Raw genomic sequence first — 12,422 nt, forward strand, 5'->3', positions numbered from 1 at the left:
TACCTACAAGCACATGCACACGCAAGTAATCTGAAACATGCAAAATCGTATTTACATCCACGCAAACTTGCTGATTTACATGCACACATATATTGAACGAAGACAAAGCACAATGATGCAAATACTAGCTTATACGCATAGATCGATTCCGATGTATGGACACTCATATTCTGAAATACCACCTACCTCTAAACACACACACACACACACACACACACACTGTACACACCTGATACCTAAAGTTTTAACTAGTGCAGAGAGATACGCAGAACTGTGTGCCAGCAGAGTCGCTCCCACATTCCAGCAGTGCAAATCCTAGTTTCTCACCAGGACCCACCTATGAGTTTGTGCATACATTGACGGTGGCGCTTTGCCGCTGCTCTGGTGCTAACTAAACCCTAAGCCCCAAGATCGTCCCAGGGGGCTCTTACCTGCAAGGTAAGGGTGCGTTTTCCCCTCCAGCCCAGGGCAGTAAAGGTGTTTGCGATGCAGAGCGAAGCTAGATAAGTCTGAGTTGGTGAAGTCTGGCTGCAGCAGCAGCCGAAGGAGGAGGAGGAAGAAGAGGAGGGAGGGAGAGAAAGGGGGAGGGAACTGCGGGAGGCGCAGGGCCGGTGCAAGTGAGGCAGCCCCTAGGAGACCGCGGCTCAGTTCTCCGCGCGCTCTCGTCCGGGCCGGCGCGCGCCCTCCTCCCTCGGCCTCCCGGGTTTCTCCGGACCCGCCCGCCCCGCCTCCCCACACCCTGCTCCTGGCGCCTCTGCTCCTTCCCTCCGCCCGGCGCCACCTCCTCCTAGTCCACCTTCAGCTTCTCCGCTCTTTCCCTCCCACCCTCTGGGCTTTGCCTTTCGGGGAACTATAAAATGTAGACTGGACTGGGGCACTTTTGGCTATGTTTTCTCTTGGTTTGAAATAAAACTTCATTTTCCCCCAGTCCTTCAGTTAAAAACATACTTGTGCAGGACACACAGGATTTTAACAGTGATTACTTTTATTCTTTTTATTTTTTTTAAAAGAACAAGTTACTCCTAGCGTTTAGAACATGAACATCCAGTAGGTCCTGCCACTTTGCCTTCCCCCTTCCCCTTTCTGTCCTTCCCTTCTCTCTCTCCCTCTCTCTGCCCATCTTTCCTTCCCTAATGTAGAATATCAGGCATTAGCAAGAGGCAACCTTTGGGGAAGGGGAAATCTTCCCAGTTCTGTCAAATCGTAACATCTGATTTTAAAGTTCTCATGTTAAAGTCAGACTAATAGTTGGTATGCATATCTTCAGATAGCAACTCACCAGCTTTCTCATCCTATTCCTACTTCTTCATGCCTATTTCTGATAAATTACAAGGGTCTACCCTTGGTGCAGGGAATCTTCCTCTAATCTACTTTTGCCCATCATGAATCTCTCCTCTTTTGGGTAACCCACAAATTTAATTGTTTGTATTCTGGTATTCCATGATTTGCAGCAATACACAATCAGCAGAAAAACAGGGATCTTAGATGGGACTTTCAGGGTCATTAAAAACCTTGCAAAATTTCCTTTTAATAATATTTATTTTTATTTTGAACTTAATAACAACACGGGTAATTCTATATCTATAGAAATGCGTGAGAGGATTACATATGAAACTGCAGATCTCTATTATGTACAGCTTTACTTTTTAAGTATATAATTCAACCTGTAACTTTCAAAGTTGCCTTGCTTGTCTGTTCTTCCTTTTTATTAAAAAAAAAAAAAAGATGACTCATGTCCTACTGACTGGAGGGTTGGTCTCCATCTACTGTATTATCTAACTGCCCTTGCACAGAGATCTTAAAAAGAACTCATAGCTGTTTGTTTTTACACTTTTTGCTATTGTATAAATTATTCTCCTGGTTCTGCTCATTTCATTCTATATCTTTTTCTATAAATGCTCCCAAGTTTCTGTGAAACTATCCCCTTTTCATTTCTTATGGGCACAGTGATGTTCTATCATATTCATGGAGGTACATATTCAGGTACCATAACTTGTTCAGCTATCCCTCAATTGATGGGAATCCCTTTAGTTTCCAGTTCTTTGCCACCACAAAAAGAGTATCAAGTATTTTTGTACAAACAACCCACCCATTTTACAACGCTAGTAGGTATGTAGCTAGGTGGCACAGTGGGTAGAGAGTACTGGGCCTGGAGTCTTTCTAAAGACTCATCTTCCTCAGTACAAATCCAGCCTCAGACATATAGTACTTGTATGACCCGGGGCAAGTCAATCTCAATTGACTTCCTCCCTCCTCCCCCCCCCCCCCAAAGGAACTCTGTGCAATGACCAACCTCCATTTCAGAGGACCAGTGATGAAGCAGGTTACCCACCTTTTGACATAGAGGTGATAGACTCAAAGTATTGATGAAACATATTTTTGGATATGACCAAGGTGGAGACTTGTTTTGTTTGATTATGCATATTTGGTGCATAATAGGTGTCTAGTAAATGTTTATTGGCTAAAAAAAAGAAGCTTCAATGTTGTGACCCCAAGGTTTCTAGCTGAGTCTTTACCTCCGTTTCCCAGCCTTTGGTGCCCACCCAGCCACGTCCTGTGTGGTCTCATAAAGGAGAAGTCAAGTCAGTCAAGTCAAATGGAAAGAGTTACAGCTTTATTGGCAGGACTGGCGTGTTGTTACATCTCTCCCTCTATATCAGCCCCATCATGATTGAGCCTTTAAATCCCCAAAGTGCACTTGCACAGCTCGTGAGGGAGGGTAGGGGGAGCCAATCAGAGAACAGGGAGGCTGTGTCCAGAACAGCTTGCATACTCCTGCACACTTACCCTTAGTCCCAGAGATTTGTCTCAAGGTAACAGGGTAAATTGCATGACAGCACACAATCTGGGAGTCTCAGCACTTCCCACATCCTACAGATGAGATCAGCACATGTTGCTGATTACTCTATATCTTGTTATGTCAGACCTGAACTCAGAGAGGCTTCCTGAAACCCAAAGAGGAGTTAGAGGCCCCAACACTTCAATGTCCACCCGGGACCATCCCACACAGCCTCTCTTCCTTCCTCTGTTTTTCTTTTATTCCTTTTCCTTTTTCTGTTATTCTATTTTCCCTTATCATTCCACTTTTCACATTGAAAGAAGAAATATAACTATTCATAGAAATATGCAAAACAAAGTCGTACATTGGTTAATTCCGGGACATAATTCCAAATTACTTTGCAGAATGGTTGGACTAATGCACAGCTCCACTAAGTGTGCTTGTTTTTTCAAAACTTCTCCAAAAACTGTCATTTTCTTCTTTGCCAATCTGATGGGTTTGAGGTGGAGCTTTAGAGTTGTTTTAATTTGCATATCTCTAACTATTAGTGATTTGGAGGATTTTTCATGTTTGTTGTTAGCTTAGATTTTTTCCTTTGAAAACTTGCTGTTCATATGCTCTGATCATTTATTAATTGAAGAATGGCTCTTGTTCTTATAAATCTGAATAAATTCCTTATATATCTTGGGTATGAGATCTTTATCAGAGAAACTTGCTGTGAAGATCCCCTCCTTGACCGTAGATACCTATGTCACTCCTAATTTTTTTCCTGTATTTAAATTTTTTTTCCTAGCAGACAGTTTGCATAAAATCCTCCTTTAATTTAGTGTGACAGCTTCCCACGATAAACTACTGAAATAGCCAATCAAAAAGACATCACTGCTAATTTTTTTAAAAAACCAATACATTCACCAATTTTGTTCAAAAAAACAAAAAATATGGCAAGGGATATTTTCTCAGCTTTGACTTGTGGTAGGGTCTTTCTGTCTTCATGCAAATGCTGGAGCTGCATTCTGTCAAGTGTCTGTCATGCTAGAGAAAGGAAATACAACTTCACATGATTCATAGCCCCTGGATCAAAGATTCTAAAGTCTCAAAATCTTGAATTGTCATTGCTCCATCAATGCCAGTGGTGCAAAATTTGTGTCAGTCTTGCTTGTCCATTTCATAAATAGACACTTGGGTGATACTGTTTTGGTGTAGAGTGTCTAGAGCAGTGTTACGATCCTCAGTCGTGGCTCTCTTGTCCATGTTGTGGAAGTGTTCCATGGCAGAGATATTGTGCTGGATGCTCTGTTTTGGAATGTCCAATTTGGAGACGAAGGTCAAGGAATCATGATCATCACAATTAAACAGCATTGGGCAGCAGTCGTGGCCAGCAGCCACCATGCTATTATTCTCAGAGACAAATGACAGTCAAGAGTGGTAGGAACTCTGTTTTCAGCTGTGAAACCATCATGTTTTTGGAGGCATCGGCAACTGATAACAGTGCTATCATGACTGACCCGAGCGAGGAGGTTCCCACTGGCAGAGAAACTAACTCCATGCACCCAACCACCACTTCCAGTACCACCAAACTGACATCAATTGACCAAAAGGCATTTTGGTACCCCATGGAGTACTGGCTGACTTTTCATCAACTTTAATGTAGGCAGAAAAAAATCTGCATTCGAAGTCACAAGATCCAACAGCCAGCAAAACATTGTTGGGGTGCCAGTTCAAACAAAGGACAGTAGAATGAATTGGCTTTTTTATGTATTTGCTCACTCACCAGTCATTTTCAGATTCGAAGTAGCACACAGAAATCAGTCGAGCTCCACTACCTATGGCAAATTTATTCTCCAGGGGAGACCATTTCACAAAGGTTAATCCTCAGGATCACCATGGTTTCCAGATGCCATCTTTCTGACTAGGCATTAGGGTCTGCACCACAAGTTACAATTCGATCGCTCTTGGGAACCCAGTCAATATCTGTGATGTGTCCATTGTGTTCCTTCAGTTTATGGACTTTCACCCACTGGTTCCCATTCTTCTTGTAAATGTGGACTTCATGATTATTAGGACTGAGGGCAATCTGAGTAAGGTCTCTGTTCCAAGCATGACAGGTGATTGGCTCTAGTAAAAATTCATGTAAGGACATTATTCTTAGTGTTTTCAAAAGGGAAAAACCTGGAATGGTGAGAGTGCGGATGGGCCTGGAGGTGAGGATTTACAGACTCTGGTCAGTTGACGTGAATAAGCTCCTGTGGGTGGTAGGAGGAAGAAGGAAGCTTCCCTTCTAATTTTAACTGCTTTCATTTTGTTTGTGTAAAAATTTAAATGTTGTACTATCAAAATTGTTCATTTTATTTTTTGTGATCCTTTCTATATTTTGCTTGGTCATGAACACTTTCCCTATTTATAGATCCAAATGTTAATTTCTTCTTTGCTCCTCCAGTTTACTTATGGTGTTATCCTTTATATTTAAGTGATGCATCTATTTGCATCTTAAATTGGAATATGTTGGTCTATACCTAGTTCTTGCCCTACTGTTTTCCAGGTTTCCTAGTCATTTTGGTTGAACAGTGAATCTTTGCTCCAGTATTTGGGGTCTATGAACTTACTGATCATGAATCTAGTGTGTTCTGTAGTTTGTCCACTTAATCTGTTCCACTAATCTACCTTTCTATTTTTAAACCAGTACCAAACTGTTTTGATCTGTACTGCTTTGTAGTATAGTTTGACATATGGCACTGCTAGCCATCCTTCTTTCCTAGTTTTAAAAAATTATGTCCCTTAAGCTTCTTGGCCTTTTGTTTCTTCTATATGTGAATTTCAGTATTATTTTTTTCTAGCTCTAAAAACAGTTCTTTACATTACTGTACTCCACATTTCATCTAAACTTGCCTACTCACTATTCCCTGAACTGGGCATTCTGTCTCCTGGTGCTATACCTTTGCCATTGGCTATCTCTTGCCTGGAATGCACTCTGTCTTCACCTCTGCCTCTTAAAGTCCCTAGCTTTCTTTAAGGCTGTTCCCTAAGGGAAACATGTCTTAATTGTAAGTGCTTTCTCCTTCCTCAGATTATTAGGGAGATACTTTTCTATTTGCATGTTGTTATCTCCTTAGTGGAATGTAAGCTTCTTGAGGGCAGGAACTTATTTCTATTTTGATATTGTATCCCCATCACCTAGTACAGTGCCTGTAACATAGGAAACATTTAATGAATGTTTGCTAAATTGGAATGTATTGGATGGACCAGCTCTACAGATTTTCCATCTAATTTAATGTCATGATCTGGACAATAAACATTCTTTATCCACTTGGTTTTTCCTTTGTAGGTAATTAGGTTGAAATCTTTTGAGTTAGAGATTAGATTGTTGTGATAGCAATGGAATATAAAGATCCCCCTGTATTGGCTTGGTTTTCAAATTGATTGTATTAAAACCCAGAGCTTGTGAATTCCACATGTGGGATGGACTTGTTGAAGTGAAAAGAGAGGGCTGAACTGGGAGGAGCTGGCGACGTAAATTTAGAGACACAAGAAAAGAGAGAGGCAGAAGAACTTTTTGGAAGCAGCATCTTGGAGGCAGAGAGAGACTGAGAGGATTGCTGAGGGCCACTTTGAATTGCCCAGGACTTTTGAGAGCTGCCACCCAGAGCTGCCAAGGACTGAGGAGACATGGCTGTTTTGCTGGTACTTTGTCTGTCTGTTTTGATGTTGTTTTGCCAGATTTGTCCACTGGTGAAAGACAGTCCTGTTGCTGCAGAAGTGTGGGAACCTTGCTGTTGGTTCAGAGCTCTTGAGACTGTTCTGCAGACAGAGAGTGAATTCTGTCCACGGGTAGAGGACAGTGCTGTTGTTGCAGAGGTCTGAGAACCTTGCTGTTGGTTTAGAGCTACTGAGACTGTTCTGCAGACAGAGAGTGAATACTGTCCACTGGTGAAGGACAGTGCTGTTGTTGCAGAAGTTTTGGAACCTTGCTGTTGGTTCAGAAGCCCTGAAGAAGGATTTTCTTGTTGTATGTTTACAGAAATCCTAGAAGGGGGTTTTGCTAATGTTTTCAGGGGTCCTAGGACTGTTCTGCAGACAGAGAATGAATTAATGAAGAGACTGGCAATGTATCTTGTGGCCTTGATAAGCTTTGTCTCCCCAGGAACTGGTATTAAATGCTGTGCTTAAGCTTGTTGTAACTCTGGGGTAGATTCAGTTGTGATCCAAGGGTGGGGAACCTTTTTGTGCTTTGTGTTTGAACAAAGGAATGTACTTTGCTTATGATTGGAAATTAATCTCCATTTGATAAGAGGGGCTTTATGATAGACTAAATGAATATACAGCCTAGGGGTAGAGTAGTATTTAGAAGAGGGACTTTGTGACTGATTAAATCAAGGTAATGTCCAGGGGTGTGGTAGTACTTGGAGATTATTTAATCACACTTGGTAAATGCTGTATTTTGAATTATGCTATATTTTTATTTTTCTGTTCTTAATTTGTCACTGAATAAAATGGAGAGTACCCATGCTGGTATTTTGAACCTTGGGAAGTTGCCTTAGCAATGTACAGCCTAGGGGTGGAGTAGTATTTAGAAGAGGGACTTTGTAATTGATTAAATGAATGTAATGTCCTGGGGTGGGGTAGTACTTGATTAAATCAGGTGGTACTTGGAGATTATTGAATCACACTTAGTAAATGCTGTATTTTGAATGATGTCATATTTTGATCTTCTCTGTTCTTAATTTTTCACTGAATAAAATGGAGAGCACCTATGCTGGTATTTTGAACCTTGGGAAGTTGCCTTTGCTTGGCATTACATTATGGCGTAGTGGGCATTACATTACAATTGTAAACTCCTTGTGGGCAGGCGCTATATTTTCCCTGGTGCTTAGCAAAATGCCTGCCACATAAGAGGTACTTAATAAATATTGATTGATTGATTTATTGATTGAGGTATGTATCTCATGTAGGAAATTCTGCAGTGTTCCACAGTTTGAAATATCAGAAAAATGTCATTTGAAAATAAGTCCTTACTATTTATAGGGGATCATATTTCCTTTTAAATTCCATATTGGACATTCTGTATAGCAAGGGCAAACATCTCTGGTGAGCATAAGCTTGTGTATTTCTTGTATACTATTTTATTAGTATATAAGTATATACGTTTCTATACATAGTATTATTATATGTACCGGTATATTGTATTTTATATGCAACAATATATTATAGAAGTATATATTCTATAGTTATATATTATTTAAATGTTGTATATTTATATAATTATGTAACATATAACTATATACTATTATATAAAAATGTAACAATATAATATAATACATATAACTATATGTCTTAGAATTATTACATAATAAAATATTATATACTTATCTAGTGTTATATACATTATCTAATACTACATATTATAGTATTAGATAATATATAGCATATAGTTCAGCTAATAATATATAGTTATATAATAATTATAAAATATAATTATATAAAATAATAATGATAAATTTAAATATTGTATATTTATATATTAACATTATATACATATACATATGTTACACACATATATAATATATGCTTATATTTTTATTATTAGTATTCCTTGAGTCTAACAATCAGAGTGATATTGACTAAAGTTATCTCGGTTACTTCTTTCAAAGAATCTTGTGTGATTTTTACCTATCTTTGGAAGATGCATTGTTGGAGTATACTTTTTAAGGTAACATTTAGCTGTGCTGAATCAAATGATTTTAAAAGTAGTTAATAAGTATTAGCCAAAGTGGCATCTTCTACACTATATGCATTTCAGTCAATTATGAGACTCTAAAGGCATGGTCTATTGTGGAATATATTTTACTTTTGTGTTCCCTTCTTATTCCTTCATGAAGGATGCATTTTATGTCTAAATATGTTATTCTGAAAAAGATTTTGTAGAGATGGGAAGGTAGGCATTTTGGCAGGTAATTATTAATATTTTCTCAGATGCCTGTTTTTGGTAGTAATACTGTTGTTTCCTCTTGCCTGTACTTGTCATTCAGTCATTTTTCAGTTGTGTCTGACTCTTCTGGACTCCATTTGGAACTTTTTTTTTTTTTTGCTTTTTGGAGGGCAATTGGGGTTGACTTGCCCAAAGTCACACAGCTAGGTTTTTTTTGTGCATGTGTGTTAAGTGTCTGAGGCTGGATTTGAACTCAGGTCCTCCTGACTCCAGGGCCAGTGCTCTATTCACTGCGCCACCTAGCCGCTCCCCATTTGGAATTTTCTTGGCAGAGATAATGAAATGGTTTGCCATTTCCTTCTGCAGCTCATTTTACAGATGAGAAAACTGAGGCAAACAGGGCTAAATGACTTGCCCAGGGTCACATAGCTAGTAAGTGTCTGAAGTCAGATTTGAACTCAGGAAGATGTCTTCCTGCCTACAGACCTGGCACTCTACCCACTTTGTTGTCTAGCTGCCCCCTTCCCTGTACATTCATCTCCTATTCTTGAAAGACACATCCTCTTAAGGTCACTTAGAAAGTGCTATCTTATACAAGAATGTTTTCTGACACCCACATAATAGTTAGTGCTTCATTCTACCAAGAATTATTCACTTATTATTATTATTATTATGTACTTATTATACATTTTGTTTTCTCTGTGTATAGTTGTTTCCCTCAATAGAACACAAGCTCTTTTAGACCAGAGTCTCTTGTTTCTGCCTCAGTATCCCTATCACCTACTATAATGCCTGAAGGTATATGGTAGTTAAATGTGGTTGAACTGAATTGAATATTGAAATTTTTAACATACCTAGGCTCTTTACTAATCCTGAATTTCATTTTAACTTTAAAAGGTCCATGCTTATATCCAGCAAGAAGTCTTTTTGTTTCTTTTCAATTCCTGTTTACCCTTCTTAGCTTTCCTCCCTGGTAATTGCTCAACATGGCATTGATAATCTATTTTTTCTTAGGAATCTTTTTTCTTTACTAGAGGAAACTGAAAACTTAACATCTCTACTGTAATAGCATATGGGATACACAAATATGATATTTATGTGGGAATTTTATAATGGATACAAATGCCTTTTTTATATGTTTGTTAATTTGTTACATTCTACATTGCTTAAATATGTACAATAGTATGTTTATTGTTTTGTGTATGATTTTACTCCTTACTTTGTATCTTTATTTTTGTGGACGCTTATTAATTTTATAAAAGCACTCTGAAATAAGAAATAGAGTGCTGGACTTGGAGTCACCCAAATTTCACCTTTGACACTTCCTTTTATCTTTCTGAGTCTCAGGCAGCTCTAACTCTCAGAGATTCATATCCTTTCTAAGAAATGGTTTTAGTCCTTGATATTTTAAGTTTATAATGATAATTTTATTTTTTGCCTTTTTTTTGGGAGGGCAATTGGGGTTAAGTGACTTGCCCAAGGCCACATGGCTAGGGTTTTTTTTTTTTTTGGTGTGTGTGTTAAGTGTCTGAGGTTGGATCCGAACCCAGGTCCTCCTGATTCCAGGGCCAGTGTTCTATTCCCTGCGCCACCTAGCCGCCCCTTATAATAATAATTTAAAAAAAACTTTAAGAGACTGCAGAAGTATAGGATTTCAGAAAGAGTAGTGGACTGTCTAGTATCCTGGGTTCCAAGTCCTGTATCTTTCAGTTCCTGTTCCTTTATGTCTCTTGAGTTACCATTTTCATACATGTAAAATGGACATAAAAATTTTCCCTATGTTTAACTTGGTGCTTTGAAAAGTATAAAAGCATTATATAAATGGAAAGTATTGTTATGTTTTCAGCTGAGGAATCATGAACAATTACAGAGAAGAGAGAAATTTTGCAATGTGGTTTGGTAGAAAGGCTAAACTTGAAACCATCAGACCAGAGTCTGAATTTCTGCTCTTTTACTTGCTACCAATGGAGTCTTGGCCAAGTCATTTAACTTTTCTGAACTTTTTTCCTGATGTGTAAAATGAAGTTGTTGGACTAGGTGATTTCTGAGCTCTTTTCTAGCTGTAGGTCCATGATTCTGTTAAAAAGGTAGTGGTTGACTGAATAAATCAATAAAGTCATTCTGCCTCACTTAAAGTAATAGATGAAAAGAAATACCGCAATACTTTAATTAGGTGAGAACAGTTCCCAATCAATCAACCAATCAATTATAATCTTTAGAGTAAAGTAGGGAAAAAAAATCAGTTACACAGGAAGACTATTTAGAGTGTCTAAGGAAACTAGGTAAAGCCTTGGGGGACCTGTATCAAACCTGGGAGCTAGTTTAGAACCATAGAGTCTCTAGGAGACTTGAAAGCACTCCAGCTAAGTAAGTCCTTGGGAAGGAATCATCTTGGGGGAAGAGCAGAATCTTCTCCCCAAGCCCTTGACTAGAAGAGGATCTTATGTACTTCAGAGGTCCAGATGACTACCCACCTTGTAATGGGTGTCCTGGCAGTGTCCCCAGACCAACTTCATTGAGAGTGGAGGGCATCTGGAACACAGATTGACACCTCCACGAAGAACTGAGGAGGGAAGCAACACCATGACTAGGACAAGCATTGTGGGCTCTAGTGAGAGGAATATCAGGCGCTTTGAGCTCCGCCTTTGCCACTTATAATGTTATCTAAGCATTGGTCCACTTTCCCTTGGACTATGCATTTGTGCAAGATTGTCAACATATATATATATATATATACATATATATATATATATATATTTTTAGGAATAGGATGCTTTGTACCAATTGTTCTTACTCTTTTAAGTCATTTTTCAGTTGTGTCTGACATTTTGTAATCCCATTTGGAGTCTTCTTGGCAAAGATACTGCAGTAGTTTGCCATTTCCTTCTCCAGCTCATTTTACAGATGAGGAACTGAGGCAGAAGGGTTGAATGACTTGCCCAGGGTCACATAGCTAGTGTCTGAGGCTACATTTGAACTCAAGAAGATAGATGAGTCTTCCCTGATTCCAAACCCAGTACTCTATCTACTATATCATTTACTTGCCTTAGTATAAAGTCCTTTCTAAAAACTAATTAAGTCTGGCTAAGTAATTGACAGTCAACTGACAATTATGGCAAGAAGCACACTAGTAGGGTCTTCTGAGCTATGCATTAGAAAAGACTTCCACCAGTCTTGGAATGCTACCTCTAGACCCCTGAATCGATGTAGTAACTATGTCTTGGGGATCTGACTCATCAGTGAGAGATGGAATGATGATGATAATTATAATAATAATGGTAATGATAACTAGCATTTATATAATGCTTTAAGGTTTGTAAAGTGCTTTATAAATATTTTCTCTTCACAACAATGCTGGAAGGTAGTTGCTATTATTATCCCTACTTTTTTCAGATGACAAAACAGACGCAGAGCAATCAAATGACTTGCCTACGGTCATAGGGCTAGTGTCTGAAGTCATATTTGAACTCAAGACTTCCTGACTCCAAGTCCAATAATTAATTTACTGCAATACCTAGCTGCCTATTAGAGCATATACTTCACTATGATTGCCTAAAGAAAACTCTGGAAACTTTCTTCTTTATGGGGACTTGAGGGACTTAGGAAGACATGTTACATGCAGCTGTGTTGACAGCGAAGACTTCAGTATTATGAATCATGGAAGCCCGAGGTGGTGTGTGTGTGTGTGTGTGTGTGTGTGTGTGTGTGTGTGTGTGTGTG

At 38.9% G+C, this 12,422-nt stretch overlaps 1 protein-coding gene and 1 pseudogene across 4 annotated transcripts in view; both read right to left on the bottom strand.

Annotated features, from left to right (window-relative positions):
- EFEMP1 (EGF containing fibulin extracellular matrix protein 1) overlaps positions 1–696 on the bottom strand; it is a 73,523-nt gene extending 72,827 nt beyond the window's left edge. For 2 of the 4 annotated variants that reach the window (XM_069071758.1, XM_069071757.1), the window contains exon 1: positions 432–696. The gene's annotated coding sequence lies outside the window, so the exon portion shown is untranslated. The remainder of the gene's footprint in view (positions 1–431) is intronic. The other 2 variants (XM_069071760.1, XM_069071759.1) reach the window with 2 other exon arrangements.
- A 3,110-nt stretch (positions 697–3,806) lies between these two features.
- LOC138148958 (actin-related protein 2/3 complex subunit 1A pseudogene) lies at positions 3,807–4,932 on the bottom strand (annotated as a pseudogene).
- Between the last annotated feature and the right edge of the window lie 7,490 nt (positions 4,933–12,422).

This window comes from Petaurus breviceps, unplaced genomic scaffold, assembly GCF_028583685.1.
Source record: "Petaurus breviceps papuanus isolate PSGF00001 unplaced genomic scaffold, PetGlider_PUasm1.0 90842, whole genome shotgun sequence".
Taxonomy (NCBI): Eukaryota; Metazoa; Chordata; class Mammalia; order Diprotodontia; family Petauridae; genus Petaurus; species Petaurus breviceps.